The 24696-nt window shown below is 39.0% G+C and overlaps 1 long non-coding RNA gene across 1 annotated transcript; it reads left to right on the top strand.

Moving 5' to 3' along the window:
• The first annotated feature begins 1317 nt into the window (after nt 1-1317).
• On the top strand, nt 1318-14289 carry LOC120308218. Its single transcript, XR_005556795.1, has 2 exons — nt 1318-1504; nt 13397-14289. It is a non-coding gene; the product is annotated as an uncharacterized LOC120308218 (long non-coding RNA).
• The last annotated feature ends 10407 nt before the right edge of the window (nt 14290-24696 follow it).

Here is a 24696-nt window from a genome sequence, read left to right as displayed (position 1 = left end):
CACAAACCCCCTTGCAGCTCTGCACTCAAGTAGTGTGGGAAACTCAAATGGGCTGCTGCCATTAATTTTCCCAGAAGGGTTGAGTTCACACATTCTCTGTTCAACCAATGAATGAAGCACACTTCCTAGGCTTGGACAAAGCATGAAGCCAGAAACAAGCAAACCATATTTTACCTTAGCAAGTTACACAAATCCAACCAATGCCCAAAATAATACTATGTTGGGCACTCAAGGTAACAGTGGGAAATTTAATATAGCTCCTCAAACCTGGAGCCCATCCTATGTGCAGTCATTCAAAACATATAGAATAATAGAGTTGGAAGGGACCTTTGAGGTCTTCTGATCCAACCCCCTGCTCAAACAGGAGACCCTATAGCAGTGGTTCTCAACCTTTTTAATGCCGCAACCCCCAACCGGTCGTAAGTCGAGGACTACTCAACTGGTGCAGCACCTTTGCAGAATGGGACTTTTGGCGGGCTCAGCAGGGCAGAGACAGCCTGGACAATTCCTATTGGCTTTTGAAAGCCAATAGAATAAAGGGGAGTAGCACAGCTAAGGAAAAGGGGGGAAAATGGCAGACTGCGTTGTTTGGCGACCCCCGTGAAATGGTCATTCGACCCCAAATGGGGTCCCGACCCACAGGTTGAGAACCACTGCCCTATAGCATTCCAGATGTGGCTATCCAGTGATGAAGCACCCACAACCTCTGAAGGCAAGCCATTCCACTGGTTAATTGTTCTCACTGTTAGGAAATTTCTCCTTAGTGCTAGGTTGGTTCTCTCCCTGATTAATTTTTATCCATTGTTTCTTGTCCTGCCTTCAGGTGCTTTGAAGAATAGGTTGACCCCCCTCTTCTTTGTGGAAACCCCTGAGATATTGGAACACTGCTATCATGTCCTCACAAATCCTTCTTTTCTTTAAATTAGCCGTACCCAATTTCTGCAACCGTACTTCATGTTTTAGTCCCCAGGTCCCTAATCATGTTTGTTGCTCTTCTCTGCACTCTTTCCAAAGTCTCAACATCTTTTTTTTTTATCATGGGGTGACCAAAGCTGTATTCTAAGTGTGATCTTACTAAGGCTTTATAGAGCGGTGCTAATACTTCACATGATCTTGACTCTGTCCCTCTGTTTATGCAACCAAGGATTGCATTCGCTTTTTTGGCTGCTGCCGCACACTGCTGGCTCATACTTAAGTGATTACCTTTGGCCCATCTCTTGCCACCTCTTGCTGAACCAAATTCCTACTTTCTCTCAACTCTCCCATTTATAGCTCAGCAAAAAAAAAAAAAAAAAAAAAGACTGATTAAAGCAGTGGAGAGTGAAAGAGATTTCCATCTGTTGCAGTCACAAAAGAGTCGCCTCTGCTGGTGGGAACATTTACATGCTGCTGCAGAAGGAAGAAAACAGCACTCCTGACCTGCAGCAGGATGTGGTGAGCTGTCTCTTCTACTGGGAGTAAGAGGAAACAGTTTGCAGAAGAATGGTGGCCCTAAGAAGTGCAGGTAATTGATACATGCCTGATCTCCCCCCCCCCCAATCCGTCCAAATATTAGCAGGCACCACTCTGCAGATCTCATTGCTGCTTGGATCTCTCCTTGCGTAGTCCTCAGTGTTCTGAAGTGATAGGTATGAATTGCAGGATTCATACAGTCAGGTCTTCCTTTGAAATTCTCCTTTGTATGCCTATAGCAAAAGTAAATATCTAGGGAAACATTTACTGAGAGCCAGAAAGCATTTGGCAGAGGAGAATGTTATAGAAATGCTGCAGCTTTGCAGAACCCATTGTAGATTTTGACTTTATCTCTGATCTCATTGATTTCTGTAATCACACAGTAACACCTGCACAGGCGGGTTTAAACTCTGCAAATCTCCCTCTCCCTTGCCCATGTACCTTTACCATTCTCTCTAAAAACAGTCAGGTATATTGTGAGCTTTTGGGCTTTTAAAAATTGTGGGCAGCAGGATTATTTGGGCTTTTCACACAGGTAAGGCATTAGTAGCAAACAAGGGCTGGTTTTTAATAACCTTGAGGAAGGGAGAAAATACATAGCAAAGAAAAAAAATTAAAGATGGAAAGGGGAGCAGGGAACAAATGCTGAAAAAGGAAGGGCAGTTGCTAAGTGGTAGAACACATGTTTTGCAACCAAAACCCTGGCACTGAATATAGGCAGTCCAAATAGGTAGAAGTCAGCTTCTTATGTCTAAAAGGTAGTGAAATTAGAAGTTCTCCACAGCCATGTTTTTAGCAGCTGCGGGAACATTTTTGTGCTATGTTCCTTTAGAGATAATCTATCAGGACCATATTGATAGTGAGTGGAGTTGAAAGTAGAGATGTTTGGGGTGAAAACCAAAAATTGGCACTCCAGCCTTCCTCTAAAATCCATTTTGACTGGGTTCATGCACTATATTTAGCCATGGTTTGTTGGCTAACTAATTACAATTGTGTAGGTTTACATACAGTAAACTATAAATCAGGTTTTTTAAACCATACAGACGAGATCCACATGTTCTAGATCAAACAAGCAAGCCACAACAGCTGATATATCTCTCTCTTTATGTCATCCGATACTCCTTTCTTCCACTCTTCTGCTCTTCGTCAACCTCCTTTTGGTCTACAAATAAATGAATAAAAATGGACAAATCTGTTGTCCAGGAGTCTGAGCCAAAAGCATTTGCAAAAAGTCTTTTGAAATCAGACCAAGGTTCCCATTAAAGTAGACCCGTGTCAGCAAGTGACATAAGTATGCTCAAAGAAAGATCTAACATAGGGTCTACAGAACCACACGAGAGGTGGGCAAATCTACTTCTCTGAGTGCAGTCGATTTAAAAGCAGGAAATGTGGGAGAGGACTGATGTGTTTCAAGTGATTGACATTGGCAGTGGCCCATGGGAGGAACTGCCTCTGGCATTGTCGATCCATGCCTGTTTTTAGGCATCCTCCTAACGGGCCAAGCCCAAAGCAAAAACACTGTGCTCAGCTCAACCCTGTTATATTCTGCATTGCAAGCAATGAGCTTGAATAAATAAGCAGCCCCTTGAGCAGCTATGTTGCAATCTAGCACATGGAGCTAGCAAAGAATGAGAAACAATCAGTATCTCAAAGAGCTCCAAAAATAGATCAGGGTCAGGCACAAACATAGTCATGAAATTATTTGTCCTTGATCTCCACAGTGCATCAGATGCAAAGCCAGGCCTTCGCTTCCACTCTGCCACCTGATCTTCTAGACTATTACAAATGTGTTTCTTTGTCTGCATTGTAAGTTTATAAGCACAAAACACAACGCCTTCTTCCAAATGAAAATAATAGCCTGCAAATTTCTCTTTGTTCCTTGCTTGACATCTTTCATGTTGTGCTGGTTAAACTCAGTTGCTTAAAATCAGCCTGGAGCTTCCAGATTACGGCTCCCATCACCCCTGGCTGGGATGGTGGTGGGAGAATGAAGGGGGTTGTACTTCAATATATTTAGAAGGCATCAGGAAAGGGAAGGGGACTCTTAAATTCTTCCAAGCTCCAAATTGATTTTTTTTTAAATAAAAAGACTACATGAATGATGCCATCCAGTCCCACTTGAAAGAAAATGTTTTTGTTTTTAAAAAATGAGGTCACAAACCTGGCACAAATTACAAATTGATGTGGGCACAATGTAATGGGGGGGGGGAATTTGCTCACTATCATTGTTGAGGGAAACATTTTTTTTCTGAAATATTTCTTCACACGGAAAATGGAGAAAACTGGTACTGTAAGGGCAACTGGATCCATCTCTGCTAACTGCAACTGACAATTTTAGTAAAAGGCAGGGCTAGCTGGGGTCACAGTGATTTCTTTCTGAACAAAATAGCCTCTTTTTTTCCAAAAAACCCCCCACCAAAATGATTGCCTCCTTCTAGCTATTATTTGCCACTGGGAAAATAAAAGAGGGAAAATGGGCAGCCAGTTTGCCAATTTTTGCTTTATCTGCCATTTCAGGATCTCCAGGGGGAAAAAAAGCCTATCCTATCAGACTATAGCAGAGGGAGCAATTGATCTCTTCTTTAGAATAGTGGATCCTCTATAAGACAGCATGGATGCATCTAACAAAGGATCTTGCAGATGCTGCTGAAAACGGGTTTTGTTAGCATATTGTGCTTGCTCTGAATTGCACAGTAAGTCTGCTCTCCCCGTGTAATATAAGGGACGAAGGCTCTTCTGAATGTGTGTGTGACAGAGAAAGAAAGAAGGGATGAGTGTGGATGATTAGCTTTGCTTTAACTGAAAAACAAATCTGTTCAGATGAAGACAGCACATGTCAGCACAGTGAAGCTGGCATGATGAAACTGTTTCTTGGAGAAATCTGAAACAGTAGTTTGCTGAAGCACCACAGGCTGGGGAAAAGGCACAGTTGTTAAGAAGTGACCCATATATAGGCAAGGCTCACACAATACCTAAGAACAAAATACTGTAAAGATAAGGCCCTGGCACAATGTGTGAACCCGGTCAGTTCCAATTGCATCAAACCTAGTTAATAATAGCTCAGAACAATGCATGAAGTCAGAAAATTTTTCCCAAATAAAGAAAAGGGGGTCTGCTCTAAGCAGGAAGTCATGGAGAGGCCTAGATGAGATTACAAGAAGACCCTAAGAGACACATATTGGGCTTTTAAATCCAGGCTTTGATCTAAGTGTTTGTAGGGTTTTATTCATCCCAAATCAGATGTACCTGGAAAATATACTGCATTAGATGGGGATGGAGTACCCGCAACTTCTGAAGGATTGAGTCCTTTCAAAGGATTCAAAAGGATTGAGTAATTCCAAAGGATGTGAGTCCAATTCATGCTATTAACAATTAGGAGGAATAGGAATAAGAAAATAATGAAGCTAGAGTGAATAAGGAGGAAGACTATGTATATCATTTGTGCTCATCTTCCAAAGAGCTCTCTGAAGGTTATTTATGAGGAAATGGTATAGGGTTTCCTGCCTGAGCAGGGGGTTGGACTAGATGACTTCCAAGGTCCCCTCCAACTTTATCATCATTATTATTATTATAAATACCTGTAATATTTAGTGGTTGAATTAGCTTGGTCTTCGGCATTGGGTGCCTTAACTACCCTAGGTAGACAATCCAGGTTTGTAGCTACTTAAATCATGTGAGGGAAAAGTTGTGTGAGAAATGTAAAAGAGAGAAGACCAGAAGTCCCAGGATGTCCCCTCCCCCCAAAAAACCCAACAACAACAACGAGGGAAAATGGGAGACAGTACGGATTTCATTTCACTGGCAGGCTTTCATCAATGCAATCTTCACCCAACAAGTAAGCTAAAATTTGATGGCTATGCAAAAGGGATCATCCCAATCATTATAATGTATCATCCTTCAAAGATTTTGCTAACAAACTGGTGCACCAAATCATTGTTTACTATGCTGGTTCATAACTAGCCACGATATTTTAAAATAAAAAGGCACATATTCACCATAATGAAGGTCTGCTATAGGCTGAAATGAGATGTAAAGACTGGATGAATAGAGTGGTAAGCTCATGGTCATTTCCAGTTTTGGGGAAACAGTTTGGGGTGGTTTGGTGCTGCCTTTTCTTGGGATTTTCTTTTAATGTTTTACTTTCTATTCTAGCCCAGAGCCTTAGGATTTCTTAGCAACATGGTTTAAAATTAAATCGTGGTTGTTTTTGTCACAGCTTAGGAATAGATTTGTCTAAAATAAATATTTTGGGGTTTTTTTCCATCTGGAGATTCTTCCTCCTCCCCAATGCATGGATGCTATCTGCTTTCTTTGGATGCACTGTATTAAGGATGATCCAAAGTTTATGTTCTTTTAACAATATTGGAACAGCCAAATTCCCAAAATACAGCTGCCAGCCATAAATAAACAAATCAATAAATGGGCTAAAAATAATGCTGTGTACGACATGTTTAATTTGCACAGGTGTGACTGTTGAAAAAGCTAAATAAAACAAGCATGCACACCAGCACACCCATGCTGCCCACCCACCTAACTGCATTTCTCGCCCATATTCTGTTGTGCGTCTGAGATGCTAGAGCCGTAGTGACAGTAGATGGTGCTATGGGAATGCTCCCAGAGACACAAGGACATCATTGTTTTCATCAGCAACAAAAGCTGGCAGCTGGGATGACCTTCCTGCTGCTTATGGGCTTGGTGATGGAGGAGATTTGGATGCCATGCTTTGAGGCAGGCTACATATTTCTAGGACCCTTCTGGAATTCCCAGGCAGACAAGCTCATCTACCGACAGAACCATTTCCAGGGAATTCTTCCATACCTGCCCTTTCATAACTATGCAATATTTGGGGAACTAAATTCTTGTTAGACCATAGAAAAGCAAGCATTTCTTTTCTTTCTGACAGTTCTTTTTTTAGCCACTGGACGTGGTCTAAATTATGAGAAGTATTTGGAGATGAGCTTTGGCTTCAATCCAAAGAAGGGTGATTGGAAGGAGGAGAGAATTAGCATTGTTCTGTGAATTCTTGTGAAAGAGCAAACTGAAGACTTCTCACAGAGCATTGCCACCATATATTAAGAACAGCATTATAAGCTAAACTGTGACTAAGGAAAAATGTTGACTGGAATATTCAGACTCCAGAGTACCAAAAAAAAAAGAAGAAAGGAAGGGAGGAAGGAAGGAAGGAAGGAAGGAAGGAAGGAAGAAGGAAGAAGAAAAGAAATGAGAATAAAAATGAGAATGAATACACTCAGAGGCTTTTGTAACAGCTTGCAAAACGTGGGGGGAAAAGGTCATTTTTTTTTCACTCAGTTCTTTTTTGCTAAGCAAGAAAGATGGAATTTCCAACAATCTTTGTGACAAAGAGATCCCCAAATCTCTTAACATTTCTTATATAACCCGCTTGTAAATTTCCTTTGACTGATCTTCACATGCACAAACCCACTTTTACACTTATAATTGTGTTGATATGGTCCAGGATTCCCCAAATTTCATTGTCTCTCCTTTGGAGAGATACTGTACTAACAGTATCCGGGGCATATGTGAAGAATATTTATTTGTTTGTTTAAATTTATATGCCACCCATCTCACTGTTACAGCAACTCCAGGCTGTAGTTACATTGTTACCAGAAACCCACTTTTCCCAAAGTTTCATTGTATTGTTGTCATTGTTCATTTGTATTCATTTTGTTGTTTGGATTTCTAGGGGATGTGTGTACCTTATGATTACACTAAAAGGTGGTGTGATGGTCAACAGTTTGAAAGTTGAAGTCTGTGAGTAGAGGGATCTTCTGCCAAAGACCCTGGAATACTCTTAATGGCAATTCTATGCTATAGTAACACCCTGGAAACAAATCTCTCCTCCGATTTCACCACACCACCAGAATGCCAAAGGTACCTCATTTACGTACATCCCTGATGATAACAATCTGTTGGCAAAATGCCCCAGATTGTTGGGGGCAATATGTAAACCGCTTAGAGAGGGCTGGTAAAGCACTGTGAAGCCTAAGTCTAAGCCTAAGTCTAAGTGCTATTGCTATTACTAATGAAGCACCTAATTCCCATATATCCCAAGAGCTGTGGTGGCACAGTGGTTAGAATGCAGTATTGCAGCCTAATTCTGCTGACTGCCAGCAGTTTGATTCTCACCGGCTCAAGGTTGACTCAGCCTTCCATCCCTCCGACGTTGGTAAAATGAGGACCCAGATTGTTGGGGGCAATAGGCTGACTCTGTAAACTGCTTAGAGAGGGCTGTGAAGCACTATGGGGTGATATATAAATCTAAGTGCTATTGCTATATTCTTGTGCTAAGTTATTTCAGGCTTACTGCTGCCATTTGCAAAAGAGTGATTAGCATCGGGTTCACTAATTGTCTATGTAATCTACCTTACTTGAAAAGGCGTTAGGTGGCATCTAAATACCTTTTCTGTTTTATCCACAGACAAAAAAGCAGTACATGGGAATTATCTGTCTTATTCCATGTTTGGCATCAGGATCATGCTCATTGTTTAATGCAATCTTCAGTGAATTATGTAAGGCCAGTTAGGCTGAGTTATAGCAGCTCAGCAGAAGCCATGGCATTGTGGGATCCTTGTTCAATTCTTGGTGGTGCTTATCCAAAGACATTAGGAGAGATGGCCTATCTGAGCAATCAGTTAATATTAAGCCATGGTGGCGCAGTGGTTAGAATGCAGTATTGCAGGCTCACTCTGCTCACATTGCCAGGAGTTTGATTCCTTTGATCTTGATCGGCTCAAGCCTTCCATCCTTCCCGGGTCAGTAAAATGAGGACCCAGATTGTTGGGGGCAATAGGCTGACTCTGTAAACTGCTCAGAGATAGCTGTAAAGCATTGTAAAGTGGTATATCAGTCTAAGTGCTATTGCTATCAGAGAACACAAAAAATATCCTGCCGAATTCTTTTTCTATCCTTTAAAAGGATCTCGGCAATAGGTAGACCTTGAAGCTAGCAGCAGAGATAGGTCCATGATTTTGTTTGTTGACCACTTAGATTGTCACTGTAGTAATGAAATAATAACACAAGAGAATGAAATTTGGAAGAAATGTGATAGAATACATGGCATTTTATGTAAATGGGATATTCACCATCTAGATACAAACAAAGCAAGTTGGGAATTCAAGAAATGAATTATGCTATTCCAACTAAATGTTTAATGGATTATTATTTGTTACGTTTGTGAGTTATAACATTCATAGCAGACTTTTAGAATTAGACAAAGAAGTGATAATTTACTAAGGCTCTTATTGTTCCATTCATTCATTCTTGGAATATGTCAGAATACTGATTTATAAAATCCATCATAAAGGAAGTTGGCAATAGCGTTAATACAAACAATAACGTAAAACATTCACGTACCTGATCCTCAGCCAGATATAACTAATTTTGATGCCATCTCATTACTAAATGAAATAATGTAATATCCCCATTTCTCACTTCTGTTAAAAGACTGCGTTAAGTTGATCAAACCCTGATGACATTGGAAGGCGCTAACGAAAAGCTGAAGTGAATCTGCCCTGCTGCATAATCTGCAATATGGCATCACTGTCAGTCTGGCAAGATGTTGTTAGCAGAACAGGCATACAATAGATAAGCTCAGGTTTGAATCCTTGTTTGTACGTTTTGCCACTGCATTTCTCAAAAATAGGAAGAAACTGTTACTGGTTTCTATTAAACATATTACATTTGGTTGTAACAAAAGGAGATCATATTTTTCCAGCAATAGTTTTTTCTAGCAATATATATAAGTTCTAGTTCTGAATTGCACTTGTAGAAATGCTAATAAATTGTTTTAGTTTTATATACTAAAGAAGCTACTTTCATTCCAAATTCCACTTTGAAATGAATAAATTCTCTTTGCAGGTGTTGGGATGAATTATTCCGGTTTAGTTTTCTAGCAGTGTGTCTGCCGGCATTGTCTCCAGCAAACTTGGATGCTGCTTACCTTTGACTTAAAAGAGTGATAGGTTGGTCATTCTTCTACAAAACTGTCTTTGTAATTGGCACTGCCCAGTTCGCAGTTTGCTTGGGAATACATAATGAGCGCATGGAATTCTGATCAAGAAGCAAATAAAATGGACAAAAGCACCAACAACCTATCACAACCATTTAACCATATTGTGAACTCACAAGGCAAGGAATTTGCTCTGACCAGCTTTTCACTTGGAAGCTGTTGCAAGCAGCTTTTCACTCCCAGATATTATATGAAATCTCACTGTAGTTAAACAACACAGGCATTTTTCGTATGCTTTCCCTATCTTGGAACATGAGGATGGCAAGCAGCTGGAGTCTTCACTTGATCCCAATCACTCATAAAAATAAATGTTTTTTTTTTTAAAAAGACCTTGCTTCCTGATGAACTCATACTGGTCCGTACTATAATTAGGCTTATTGTGTGAACTTAAACTGTCTTAACCATTGCCTTTTAAGATGACTTCTTATTGGTTATCCATAATCTCAAATGTGTCCATTTTTTTCTGATCCAGACTAATGGCTAAGTTATATTCAAATATCCAGTATTTCTCCAGGAAAATGAGGCAGAATGCAAGCATATCTTTAAAGCAGAGTTGATTTTGCTGGAGTCCCATTGTTCCCACGTTCTGGTTCATCTCTCTACAGAGAGGCTCTGATTCTATTTTGGGTTGGTTTATTTTTGCACAAACAAAATGCCAGCCAACATTATTGCTAAGGTACTGATAGAGGAACTGGTCGATCATGATCAGCTATACTTTGTTGTGTTATCAAAATGCATTTGGTGGATAGGTTGGCTCTTCAACATCACATTATGTTGTCTACCATATTATGTGAATATGGTCAATAACCTCTTTCCCATTCTTTGAAAAACCTTAGAAGTGTACATTGTGATTCCAAAGATCAAATGCTGAAAGAGTATTTCTCATAGGGTGTGGTAAATTTAAGTCAAATTGGTATTTACTGGAAACTATTTATGGCATCCAATTGCAAATATTCTCACTTCTATCGCTTCCAAAAATTATTTTAGTCTTGGAAGGACACCTTTTTCTTCTGACTTCAATTTTGCTAAGTTTTAAAAATGTTCTATTTCACACAGAAGCCTACTTTTTGATTTTTCTCAATGATTGGATGAAACAGTAATATAGAAGAATGCTAGGAAATACTGGTGCTTGCAGGCTGCTTCTGTTGTTAATGTATCTTAGCATTAAGACAGAATAACATTAATAGGCCGGTGTTTTCAAACAGTCCAGCTTTTTTTTTCCTTGTTTTCAATACGCCCATTTCAGAGCATATTCAACCACCCAGAAGATTATCAAGTTGTCACCTGGCATCATATTCAGAGCAAATCACAAAGTACTTTTCTTTGTAGCTTGTTTGTATGATAAATTGTCAAAGATGGTACGAAGGGGTCTATGGTTAAATAGGATGAGCCAAGAGTCTCAAGTGGCACATGTTGGAAGGCTCCTAATATCACCATCCTGGCACCCCCAATCAAAAGAAACAGCTTTGTCTGGTCCTGCAAGAAAAATACTAGATTCAACCTGGGCTGTTCTAAATGGCTTTTGCTTCATTAAAGTGTTTGCTACTCTACACAAAAATGATGGAGAATATATACTTTGTTCAATTTAGTTCGGCATACCAGATCACTGATGAAAACTTTAGTATCTGAATGCACTGAGAGCTCTGTTAAAATTAGTTAATGGATTCAGACAGGCCTATTAATGATTTACTGGTCATGTGATATTATATATGTTATAAAGTAATGTAACAGGAGCCTGCAAATGCTTTTTCTCATTCGTTAATTCTGCTTTTAGTTACAGAGCTTTTTGCCTTCTCTCCTTGGTCTTCTTTGAAGTATCTGAAATATTAATCTTCTGAATCTATTATGAAATTTGTCCCTCTAAGTATTAAAGGGAAGGTCAAGTCCCAGATGGGATTTGGGAATCATCCATAACCACCCTCCAAGGGAGGTGACCTTCTGCCTTCAAATTCGTAGCCAAATGGTCATTGATCATGCTTGGCTAGGAATTCTGGGCATTGTGGTTTAACACATGGAAAGGATCTCAGTTTTGGGAAGGCTTCATTCTAGGTTCAAAGGACTGCTGGAGTCAGAACTATAAATAGAAGCATTATGATATTGTCACAATTGATTCCAAATTAGGACAAGTGCCAGACAATAGATGTGGGTGCATAATATGATCCAAGAATTAAAAAGAGATGATTTGGTGGAAGAGTATTGCTGCTTGTAAATTTTACTTTAGTTGCAATAAAGACTTCAGCAAGGCAACTCCACTTTTTCATATGGTTAATGTAGAAGAAAAGCAATGCTAGGGATTTCAGAAGGGCAAACATCAGATGCTAGAGATGCAAATACAAATTAGATGTCTATGTCTAGGATATGGCAGGATGGGAATATGGTTTCAGCTATAGAAGCACAGATTAGATGCTGGTCTGTAAGAGCAAAATAATATTTGCCCTTTCCACATTTAAGGTGTTGGAATCATATTTCCAAGACTATACGTTTCCAAATATGTAATTGCATTTAATATTTTCTGGGTGTTCTAATTTGAGGACTCTGCAATTGTGAAGCAAATGTTGGCTCTCACTCAAGCCTTATGTTTGCCATTATTTTGTTAATGTGTGATGCCAACAGGCATTTTATGGAATGACCTCAAGAAGACCTTTGACCACCTCTTTCTCTTACTAAGCTGTGTGATTTATAGTGTTGCAGATTAAAAGCAGATTTACTAAATAAATTTGTCAGAACCCTGGCCCTTGTCTAAAGTTGTCTAAACCCATGTCTCTTGTCACATTTTATGATAGCCTGCTCCATGGCTATGACTTTTTATGGGAGACAGTAGCTTCAGCTTTCATTGTATGCACTCTAGTTTTCCAAAATGTGCTGACATTTTTTGTTTGTTTGGATGGACCTTGCTTTATTATTCAGCATCTAAATTTGGGCTAAAACACCAGTGCGAAGTATCTGCTTTGTTTCCAATTTCTTAATGGTGCAGTGAAAACCAGCCATTTCTCAGAGTGCCATGGAGATATATGCTGCAGTGATATACATGGGTTGCACGTCAAGAGGGACTGAGGTTTTTGTTCTTCCAGTGAGTCATTGTTCCTTCTCTGACCCAGTCTTCTAATTGCCAGTCATTTATTGTTAGGGAATTCATTAACAGTGCCAGTAGCTTTTAACAAACTGGCAAAAGCTTGGCATAAGAGGTATTTGCCTTTGACGCATGTGAAAAATTAGAGAAAGTGGAGCTACGTATCTAGCTCATGATGGTGTTCCGTTTCAGAGATGCCTCTCCATACTTCTTGCACATGCTGTCTAAAATTAGGTTGGGGCAGAATTTAAGTGGAGGGTTTAAGTGGAGAGAATTTCTGTGCTGTGTCCATGTTCCAGGCAGACTGCGGTGGGGAAGGCCCTTTCCCAAAGCCCTTAATTTCTTCTCAGATTATATTTTAATCTTACTATCTTGGTCTCTGCAACTGTGTGTATACTAATTATTGGGTTCCATGTGTGGAATTCTACCAAAGGACACTTTACTGTCCTTTGTAGATCTCTTGAGCCTGGAGGAAGCTCTCCAACATCTAGGTTTTTTTTTTTCCCAGAGGCAAAAGTACCAAAAAGCATGCTAATATTTTGAAGAAATGTATTGACACCATCAAGGGAGGACCATACCTCCTGTGACAGATATATCTTTATGGTAGCCTTCCTCAACTGGTCACTCTAGATGTGCTGGGACTACTATATAGCTTTTAGAATGTGTAGACATAATCCTGGGTTTCCATTTGTGTTGGAGCTAATCTACTTTGAATGTAATCAATGGTTCCCATGCAATTATGGGCTAAAACAGAGGTGTTGCCTTCCTACTGGCGGTTGGTTTACTTAGGGTGTCTACTTTTTTGACATGATCTAATACTTGGTCTTCATTTGGTATTTTTCTAGAGTCATTCAGATGGCCTAGCGATTGTGATTTTGCTCCTTATCCTCTTGACAACAAATTCATTTTTTCAATACTACACAACACCTGGCAAATGCAAAAGTAAGAAGAAAGAAAGAGAAAGAGAGAATGAAAAAGAAAGAAAGGAAGGAAGGAAAAAGAAAGGAAGGAAGGAAGGAAGGAAGGAAGGAAGGAAATCAAGACAATGCATGATTGTGACAGCTCTCTTTTTATCATGACCACAAGAACTACAAAGGATTACCAGTTACAGAAGTTTCTTAAATTTTTGCAAAGGACTGGAGATGCTAATGAAGGAGTGTTGGATCAGTTCCACTTGTCTGCAGGAGGCAGTGCCTGAAATATTTGATACTGAATCTGGGTTTAAATACTTCTTCAGCCATAAGGCAAATGGGATGACTTTGGGAGAACCACTCAGTTTATCAAAGCCCTCTAAGGATAACAAGGGGGTGAGGTTGTGCGCATTACCCTGAGATTCCTGGCAACCAATGTTAAAATAAATGATTACCGCTCCTTCCTCACCTTTTCGAGAATGTTATTCCGTGGATTTATTTATGTACTTTTTAAAAATCTTAAATACATCCAGGAACTGAAATTATCTGAGCAGATTACAGGAGGAATTAAAATATTAAAAAGTAGTGAACAATATCACAGTAAGAACTATATAACACATTAATAAGGTTTCCACTGGTGCAGCTGACTCTGTTAGCCATGGGTGATCATAATGAAATACTGTGGCATTGCCATTTATTGCAGGCCTTAAGTTTATATATGTATACACAGCCTTAAATAAAAGTCCTGCATGCCTTTCTTTTTCCTTTCATTATGATTTTGTGTGTCTTTATTTTGTTATTCGATTAAAGCTTAAATAAATAAATAATCCACTGCTGTCTTCATATGAATTCACTATGCTAACATATTTTTGAGTTCTACCAGCACACCTTCTGTGCAATGTGTCTCAACTGTGGATCGGAGCACATTTTCCAGCTAAACCTCCAAGAAGCTGCAAAACAAAAGAGGCAAAAAGAAGCAGGAAAATTTTGCTGCTAAAAAATTGGCTGCTTTTGACCCTTCTTGAAATGTCACCTCGTGTTAACCATTTATTTATTTTATTTATTTATTTATTTATGAGACTTATATACCGCTTTAAGTGCAAACACTCTCTAAGCGGTGTACACCAGTAAGCAATGTATATATATATTTACATTGCCCCCAACAATCTGGGTCCTCATTTTACCTACCTCGGAAGGATGGAAGGCTGAGTCAACCTTGAGCCGGTGAGATTTGAACCGCTGACCTGCTGAACACAGTCAACTAAAGTGGCCTGCAGTATTGCACTCTAACTGTTGCGCCACCTCGGCTCCATTCCGTTTCATGCCATTATTATTATTATTATTATTATTATGGATCATTGCACAGTTAGCCAGATGTTCAGACTGGATTTGGCATTTTTTTATTATTATTATTACTATAACTGTAATTTTAAGCAGATATATCTGAACTTGCTCTTTTCCTCTACCTTCCCCATCTCATTTTCCTTGGAAGTCATGGCTTTTGGAACATCAGGCTGAGGTTAAGGAAATTATTATGCTGCCTGGAGTATAAATTGTGTTCTGGTAACATTTTTTTATTTTTATTTTGGCAAAAGTGTACATTCAGGCTTTAAATAATAAGTAATCAAATCACAACCCTTCACACAGTTTTGTGGGAATAAAGTGCACTAAAATGAGTGAGAGAGCATGCAAAGTAGGCATCTCCGGTGTCAGGATGACAAATGCCTATCACTGGTCTCTAAGGTAGGTCAAGCAAACACTGAGTTCTCTGACAACTGCTTGCATCAAGTTGTGGGCTGCTTCCTAGTTAATGATTGTAGGTGCCCCTCCCCCCATACCTCGGTCATGGTTATCCTTCTCCACCCAAGTTTATGCTATACTCAAAGATGCCTCCAGGGAGAGGTTAAAGGTTGGAGGGCTAGCGTGCCTAATTGCTAGAGTCAGCTGAAACTGAGGTTTGAGTCCTTTTTTTGTTTATCTTTAATTTCATCAAAGTTGCCTGTCCCAAGCCGTAGGCACATAGTCATAATATTTAAAGTTGTTCAAATTAATGCCTGTTGAAAAATTTCTGAGGCTGTCTAATACTCCCCAAACACAAAAACGTTTCAAGCAAGCAGGGTTTCTTTCTTTCTTTATTCTTTTTTGTTCATTACAGCAAATAATTGTCATAGGTGTTTTGTTTTTTTAAGTTCTACAAAAACTTGCATGTGTGTTTTAATCAGCCTGTTGTGCCTTTCAGAGGAAAATACTTGTGGATTCTGACATTGAAACATTACTGCCCATGGGCTGTTTGAGTTGTTGCGAAAGATCTAAAGATGGGCTTCTTTCAGATGGACAGGACTGAGCTCTGTATTGGGGAATCTAAGGCAGCCAAACCTGGAAGGTGGTGGTGATGGTGGGAATCAGAAAAACCAAGAAGGCATTAAAACATAATTAACATCAATTTAGATGGAAGAAGAAGGAGCAGATAAGGAGGGAGACCCAGGCGACACAGTATTGAATAACTGGAGGTTGTATAAATATTTATAGAAGTATATACCGAGAAGGTTAGATAAATAGAAGTATTAATGTAAGAGAAAATTATATAATACAGATAGGGAAATTTGGAGAGAGGAGTTGCTCAGACATTACCCCTGAACTGTATCTGAAGGATGAGAGGGAAGAAAGGAAAGAGAAAAGAGTAAAGGAGGGGAGAAGGAAGTAGGAAGGTTGGAGGAGAAGAGGAGAAGTGGGGAGAAAGGGGAGGAGAGTGGTGAAGGAAAGAGAAGAGGAGAGGAAGAAGAGGGAAGTAGGGAAGAGAAGAAAGGGAGAAAGAAGGAGTGTAGATACAGTGAAGGGGGAAATGGGCAAGCAACACCAAAAGTCATGTGTATGTATTTATTTCATTTTATTAAAAGTATCTTATATATGAATGTAAAAAGAATGTATATTAACATCTGATAAATATCACGGTATATGTATGGGGAGAGTTTGGAAAAATAAAAAATTATTATGAAAAAAAAAAAAGAAAAACCAAGAAGGCAGTTATGACAATGGCAGCAGGGTCAAAGCTGGTCTATCTGCACAGGTAATTCTTGACTTACCACCAAAATTGAACCCAATTTGCTCTTCTGTATGTGTGTGTGTCTTTGAATCAATGTTGACCCTTGGCAACTGCCTGGACAATCCCTGCAATTTTCTTGGCAAGGTTTTTTTTTAAATAGTTTGCCATTGCCTCATTCCTGGGACTGAGAGAAAGTGACTGGCCCAAAGTCACCCAGCTGGCTTGTATGTAAGATGTAACTGGAACTCATAGGTTCCTGGTTTCTAGTCAGGCTAATTCTTCTAAGTTGCTCTTGGTAGCTTATTAAATGGCCTGAATTTGTCCTAGTTTATTCTGAAGTTTTAATTATAACATTGGGATGGAATAGAACTATTTCTGTTCACTAAATAATAAAGCCATATAATATCTTATGCCCAATAAGGACAAGCTTGTATTTGGAACTTTAAGGCAAATGCGTATTTAAAAACTTGCTCCTTTCTTTCTCAAAAGAAGTAGAGCAGAATTTTCATTATACTTTAGTTTTAGTTATATTAATGGTCCCTTCTGTGTTGCCCTGTATCAATACACTTATATAAATTGAATTTGCATTTATCCAAATCCATTTAAAGCCACTTTATGGATACAGATTTTTTCCTTTGTGGGCCATTTTGGATGAATGCTACTGGACCATATAAAAGAAGAATGGTTTCCCGGCAAAATATAATTTTGTGAGTTTCACTTGGTGAAGCCATTTTAGCTTTTCTCCTTTTCTTGCACTTCTGAGATTTCATTACTATAGCATCAGCAGCTATCAAAGTAACTGAGTATAAGATCCTTGCAATAGAGATTCTAGTATAAGAATAAATGAAGACTGCCAGATGTCTTTTTATGTAGCATACCAAGAAATTATTATTAGGAATAAATAAATGTACACAGTGTAACTGCATAGTCTATTTGCTATTTCACGCAATTTCAAACAATTTATTCACAAATAGGCCTGTACTGGACTATAGCCTTACTTTTTCATTAGCAACTAAGAAAGTCAATGAAAGCAGATAAGCTTCAAGCTGGTAGATTTAGACTACATAGAACAGAATTACCACAGTCAAGATAAATAATGAAATCAAGATAAGAGATTAAGCACACATTGATCAAAATACTGTTGTAGGAAAACTTTAAAAGTTGAATAATGGGTAGATTTTTAGCATCTCATTCCAAAAAGCAGCAAACAGAACTGCAACACTAAACGTACACGATCTGTTTGTTCAGAAAACAGACAAATAAATAGAAATCTTTCTTCTAACATGTTTGGGAGGGCAGAATCTGAAAAAAGTTAAAATATTTTACCACAGATCCTCACCACAGAGTGACTCAGTAGTAATTTATCCAGTCGTTTAAACTAGCTTTATATATTATGATAAAAGAGTAGCTGGTTTTCACCCTGCTTCTCAAAAAGGGTGTGGGAAAAAATAAGGTGTGTGTATGAGGGTGAAGTAGCCCAGACAAAAATTAAGGATATTACTGAGAGGAAGAGGAAGAAGAAGAAGAAGAAGAGGAAAAAGAAGAAGAAGAAGAAGAAGGAGAAGGAGAAGGAGGAGGAGGAGGAGGAGGAGAAGAAGAAGAAGAAGAAGAAGAAGAAGAAGAAGAAGAAGAAGAAGAAGAAGAAGAAGAAGAAGAAGGAAGAAGAAGAAGAAGAAGAAGAAGAAGAAGAAGAAGAAGAAGAAGAAGAAGAAGAAGAAGAAGAAGAAGAAGAAGAAGAAGAAGAAGAAGAAGACGGCTTTGGTTTACTTGGGACAATTCTTGAGGCAAATTTGCATGGACATTATATCACAAGGTATCACAACCGATGCCCTCCTCAAATGTCTTTTTTGTTTAAAGTTTTTTGACAGATGTTTTGGACAGTCATATTTTCCATACATAGTTGAGTCTAATGCATTTTAGCATTCTAATACTGTACTATCAATCTAATTCCTTGGGGAATTAGTATACTTCCTGTTTTATGAGGGAAAATTTGAACCAGTGAGTGTTCTACTGAAACTGGCTTGGTCCATTTTTCCAGTATTGACACAATTTCTTTGAATTTTACTCAGCCATTACTGAGATGATAGAAAACCTGACTTCCTTGCTGTCATATTGGTACAAGAGTAATTGGATAACTTCTGGAGTTTTCACTTGCACTTAAAAAAGTAGCAAAGACATGCCCTGGCAGTTTCTTTTTTCCGCTGTGTCCCAGTGACATTGCCTTCATCTTGATCCCAAGCATGAGTCAGACATCCATAAATCATCTCTAACTATAGTGGTATTAAAGTAATATTTTCCCTTGGTTTGTTGCTGTTCAAAGACATCTCAATATGTATAAAATCTGTTAAGCTCTGCTAGCTTGGAGGGAAGTCGGGTAGTATGGTAGCAGTGATTTGAAATAGAGGCAAGATAGGACTCGGCAGTAGGGATAACAAATGTCATGCCATATGGTTTTCTGGCTAGTCAGGAATGGACAGATAAGGCTCCAAAATTCCCAAATCGGGTTTTTGCTTAAGAGAATATAGAACACACAGTTGCTTAGAATGAATACAAAATGGGCAAAGGATCCGTCTTTGCTTCCTCCGGAAGATTTAGCCAGGAAATATTTCATTTAGATTAAAACCTATACCAAATAAAAGTACTTATATTCTTTTCTTTTATCAAAACAGTCAATTTAGCCATCTCTGTGAATTCCATCAGCTTTTCTAACCATTCGTTCATGGTGGCTTTTTGTTTCTTTCCCTCCCCTTCTTCACACTTCTTTCATTTCCCCTTTTCCTATTGTTGTCCCTTACTATTTGCTTTTGTATTTTCATATTTTATGTTATAAACAAATAAACATTATAAATACCAAATACAATTGACGCAAAAGCACAGTGGTTGAACTTGTTTGTTTTTTGTAGATAGAATAGAGCTGGAAAGGACCTTGGAGATCTTCTAGTCCAGCCCCCTGCTCAAGCAGGAGAACCTATACTATTTCAGATAAGTGACTGTCTAGCCTCTTCTTAAAAATCTCCAGTGATGGAACGCCCACAATTTCTGGAAGCAAGCTGTTCCACTGGTTAATTGTCCTCACTGTTAGGAAGTTTCTCCTTAATTCCAGGTTGCTTCTCTCTTTGATCAGTTTCTAACCATTGTTTCTTGTCTTGCCTTCTGGTGCTTTGGAGAATAATTTGACCCCCTCTTCTTTGTGGCAGCCTCTCAGATACTGGAATACTGCTATCGTGTCATCCCTATTTCTTCTTTTCTTTAGACTAGCCAAACCCAAGTCCCGCAGCTGTTCTTCATAAGCTTTAGTCTCCAGGCCTTTGATCATTTTAGTTGCTCTTCTCTGAACTTTTTCCGAAGTCCCAACATCTTTTTTGTAGTATGGTGACCAAAATTGGTTGCAGATCAAAAGCCATCTTCAAAAACATGGCTTATCTAGCACCTTCAGTTTCTCCCACAGTTAAGAAGATGTGCTCATCTTCTAAGCATAAGGGATAGTGAACTGTATTATCTAACATATACTTACTAAGCGGCAATTGCTTTTAAAAAACAACTCTATCTCTATCTCAGTTTTTCACATAAAGAAGAAGCTCCAGGGTAGATTTTGTAGATCCTATCCTGAGTTAATGTTAGGAACCTCCAGGCATCACCATATGTGATGTTTGTTCTGCTTCCAGAGCAGTCTCATACATTTGTGATTACATGATGCATTCTTCATTTAGCAATTGCACTGACTTATTTCAAACTCAACAGAAAACATACAGTTTCTGGTTTCTCGATAGATGTGCTAGAACATGCCAAGTTGGGGGTGGTTCTATCTCCATTGGTGGGACTTCTCAGCTCACTCCACCTTTTGGCTCTGGGTTCTTCATCCTCTCTGCAGAGCTATCTTAAACTTGATGCCATAATTTCTCCATTATTACAGTTAACTGAAGAGGGGATGGCACTTTGGCAACTTTGTAAAGTCCTTCCTCCCAGATTGTCATGATTTAGATTTGCAAAAGCCTTTGGGGGAAGTTAGATAGATGCCAACTTGTATGCCCTATCCAGTAGGAGGTGCCTGAATTGCCTATCATGATGTTCTCTGTTTTTTTGAGATTGGCATGGGTAAGAACTACAGCTAGAAGTTATTTCTAAGCATTTGGACAACAAAAATGGAGGAAGTGTGCCTCAGTTTCTTAGAGTCTGAAAGACAAATATCTTTACTCCAGCTTTTCTCAAAAGTAAATATCCAAAAATGTAGGGTCAGATTTTTCTCTTATTTCTAACTAGAACATTTGAAGACTGGGAATGGTGAGAATCTAGTCTAGCATAAATATAATACCAGTAGCGGTCATCAGATGAAGAAAGCTGCTTTTATTCTAAATTGCCATGATTATAGCAACATCAATGCATGTTCACGGGCTTAGATATGCGTAAACAGTAGTTACAACATTAGAAAAATAAATAAAAGTGGAATGTCACCAATTAATAAGTGATTTAATATATGGTAAATAGCTAAAGCTTACAGGGATAATCAGCTTCGAAATGATAAAACATTTGAATGCATCTAGCACAGGTGTCCCCAACCTGTGGGCTGTGGCCCGGTAGTGGGCCACGGCCTCCTGGTCACTGGACTGAGGGACAGGCTGGCTAGTGTGCACACATGTGCACACACAGCCCCCTACTTGCATTGGCACCGTGCTCGCAGGGCATGAAAATGAGATGACAACGCACCACATGGTACAAAAACGGGCCATTGCCACACCTCAGGGTGCAAAAATGGGATGCCACCGTGCTACGGGGCACCAAAATGGGATGCCGCTGTGCTGCAAGGTGCAAAAATGGGCCACCGCACCTCAAGGCATGAAAACTGGCTGCCACTGCACCACGCAAGAACGGGGCGGGACTTGAGTATCACATGGGCAATAGCCCTGCCCTGTTTGTGTCACACGTGTGCTCATGGCCCCATGCATGCACGCTCATATGTACACGTGTAAAATGCTTCCCCCTCCCTTTTCCTCCGGTCCGCCAACCAAGAAAGGTTGGTGATCTCTGATTTAGCAGTTAAGATTTCACTGTTACAAAACATACACACTCAATCACAGCTTAGCCTTTCCACCCTAAATCCACTGAGATGCAATTCTCTCTCTCTCTTACACACACACACACACACACACACCTCAATTTCCATTGTCTGTTGACCTTTCACACAGCTTATCTATACACTTTTGCTTTTTACCTTGAATGTTTCACAGTTCATACAACCAATAGAGCCTTTCCTCTATTTGGTTTTTCGGTTCTTGGTCATACAGAAGTTGTCTAACCTTCCATCTGGTTTTGGACCTGACAAGAAAATATTAAGTAGACAAAGCTATATTTATAAGCCCTATGCAAAGCCTTGTGATAAATTAGGGATACCTATTATTAATGAATTTAATTGTCCTATTATTCGTAAAGCATTCCTAATGCCTCAGCTTTCTAGTATTTTAAAGTACCTTGCCAGGAGCAACCCAGCAGAACAGAAGCAGTTATTTCATTCTTCAGTTTTGTTGCTTTCCTGGCTTTCATGTCTTGTATTTCTGCTCATTTATCCCGTCTTCATCTTAATTTTACTTAATCAGATCTGCCCTTGCTTTAAATGGCTTACTTTTATGAATTGGCTTCTTTCAAGATTCTCCTCCTTTTAAGATTCTTTGCGTGCCTGAGTCTTTTCCTCTTAAAGCTGTAGTCTTGCTCCTTCCTCATTCTCTTCTCTTCCTCTCACTTGTTTATGTTTTACTCAACCTAATCTTCAGATTAGCCCTCCTATTGGCACTGGATCCATAGCCCTAAAGCAAGCTTGTTGGTGTTTTTTTTTTTTTAAAACAACAGTTTAATATGTCCCGACTTTAAATATGTACAGGTAAAACATTTTGCCTGTTGTTTTAAATTGTGTATCCATCCCTACCTGATTAAAGTTGCCCTGAAAAGCAGATCCAACCTGAGAACCTGTGTTTTTCCCCTCCACATTAAGAATGGAAACAAGGAAAACTATATAATATTGAACCCCAAATCATTTGCCTGGGCTGATAGTAGTTCAACAGTGTTGTAAAGTACAGTGGGTCATATTCTTCCTGGAGACACCTGGACCTGAATTAGGAATCTCCAGGTGTAAAACATGAGCTTAAAACCCCTAAGTCACAGCCTTCTCTGAAGGATGCTACTCTATTCCAGCTCAATTTCCTTATCTAGCTAGCCCTATTCTGTCTGCTCAGGCAAGCAGGAACTGAGAGAGCTTAAGCAGATCTTAACTGTCATCTCTGGGATTCTTCCAATTGATGAAAAGGGAGAGTCAGCCTGAGCCCTTGTTCAGGCAAACCATGTACTCTGTGCCTGTGTGTACTCACTCACCAATCAGTAGCCTGATTATCCAACAGGAGAAGAGAAGTAAAGCAACAACAGCAACAAGAAGTAAACTGTTAAATACAAATGGCCAAGAACGAACGCAGTATCAAAATGGTGGAGGCTGTTTATTCATTCTGCGGAGTTTGGCCATGCAAAAAATGAACCTACAATGAATTGTAGAATTTCTTAAGCTTTCCTTTTGCAGAAGAGGCACATCTGGACAATAACAGCTGCCTTCCATTTTTTTTCCTAAGAAGATATAAGGAGATTTTGTTTCCATTTCATTTTGTGGCCATTTGTTAGCACTTTAGGATCACAATCCTTAGTTGTCAGCTTATAATCAGAGAACATACCTAATTCCAATGCCTCAGTTCTCCAGGCAAGTATTATGTCATCTTCACAACAGTTCTGAAATAGGTTATTTTTGCTGAAACCTAATAATAGTGACTTTTTAAATTTTGTCACCTTAATTGCTTCTTGGTTATTTCTGCCTTAATTCTGAGGTCCTGGTGTTTTTATAACTCTTTTTAAATACAGAGATATTTTTTAGTAATTTCCATTAAATTAAAAGAAACAATCATGGAAGTGTAAGCTTGGAAGAAGAATCCTTCTGAGATGCACAGAGTACAGACATGCCATCTCAAAAGTTTAAGCACCCATATCTGATTTGACATTTCAATACAACCTCTAATAGTACTGTGTTTAATACAGAAACTCTCTGTACATTACAAATTTGGAATAATAAAATGATGAATATGCAAAAGGTGCAAAAATGTGGACATCCTTTCAGTCACTATTGGTAGCACTTTCTTTAACAAAAATAACGGCTTCTCTGCACTTCCAGAAAGATGTCATGTTGCACATTATATCATGTGGTGGTTATATCAGCTTCTGATAGGAATTCACTGAAACAGTTTGAACACGGGTACCTAACTTTTGAAAACAATCATACAAATTGCATAATAGCATTAATACCTATCCCCAGCCAGTATAAAAATGGTTAGGATTTTAAAATCAAGTATACCTTTAAGGGGAAAAAACCTGTGAGTGGACATCCTAACTGAATGAATTAGTAGGGAGAGTTGGAAGTGGTGCACAGAGAGCAATATTTAGGATTGGGCTACAAGATGAATCAATGTTCCAATGTTAATACTGTTGCTTTCGAAAGCTCCTTTGTTCCATCTGGCTCAGTGGAACAATACATCGCTCTGCTTGCTGTTGGCACAATGCAAGGGGAATGAGCTACGGTGACAGGACTTGACACGTATGCCGATCTTCTCTTGCCATGCAATAATTAAAAACAGAGGAGCTCCATTTGGATCATGAGCTGACTGCATATTGATAAAGTTTGAAATCTCACATGTCAGTGCAACTTCTTCTTGGAAAAAAAGAATCTCACACCTGCAGCCTGGGGGGAGTAACATTATGATTTTACACCTTATATCTTAAGTGTTCTTAACTGCAGTGAGATCATTATATCTACAGAGATGGAAAGATTCAGCATTACCCACAATAGAGGAATGACTGGTAAAGATGGTAACGCTTGCTGAGATGACTAAATTGACTTCTTTGATCAGAGAAAAGACAATATCTTCATTTATTGCTGACTGGAAACCCCTTATAGATTTTTTTGTGAGAAAAAGATAAAATCATGATTTGTATAATCTATCCTAATCATCAAAACCATAACTTTCCAAAAGAAAACTTACTGTTTAGATAACTCTAAGTCAGATTTATTTGGTTTGGGAACAGGTAAAACTTTGGTCACCTGGGTGGACAATCAGTGCCAGAAAATAAGACAGTAGACTGGATCTTTACTGATTCTGCTGAACCTCTC

The sequence above is a fragment of the Crotalus tigris genome, unplaced genomic scaffold (assembly GCF_016545835.1).
Source record: "Crotalus tigris isolate CLP2741 ecotype Arizona unplaced genomic scaffold, ASM1654583v1 scf7180000017551.9496454, whole genome shotgun sequence".
In the NCBI taxonomy this organism is placed as follows: Eukaryota; Metazoa; Chordata; class Lepidosauria; order Squamata; family Viperidae; genus Crotalus; species Crotalus tigris.
This window is presented reverse-complemented; position numbering and strand designations above follow the sequence as displayed.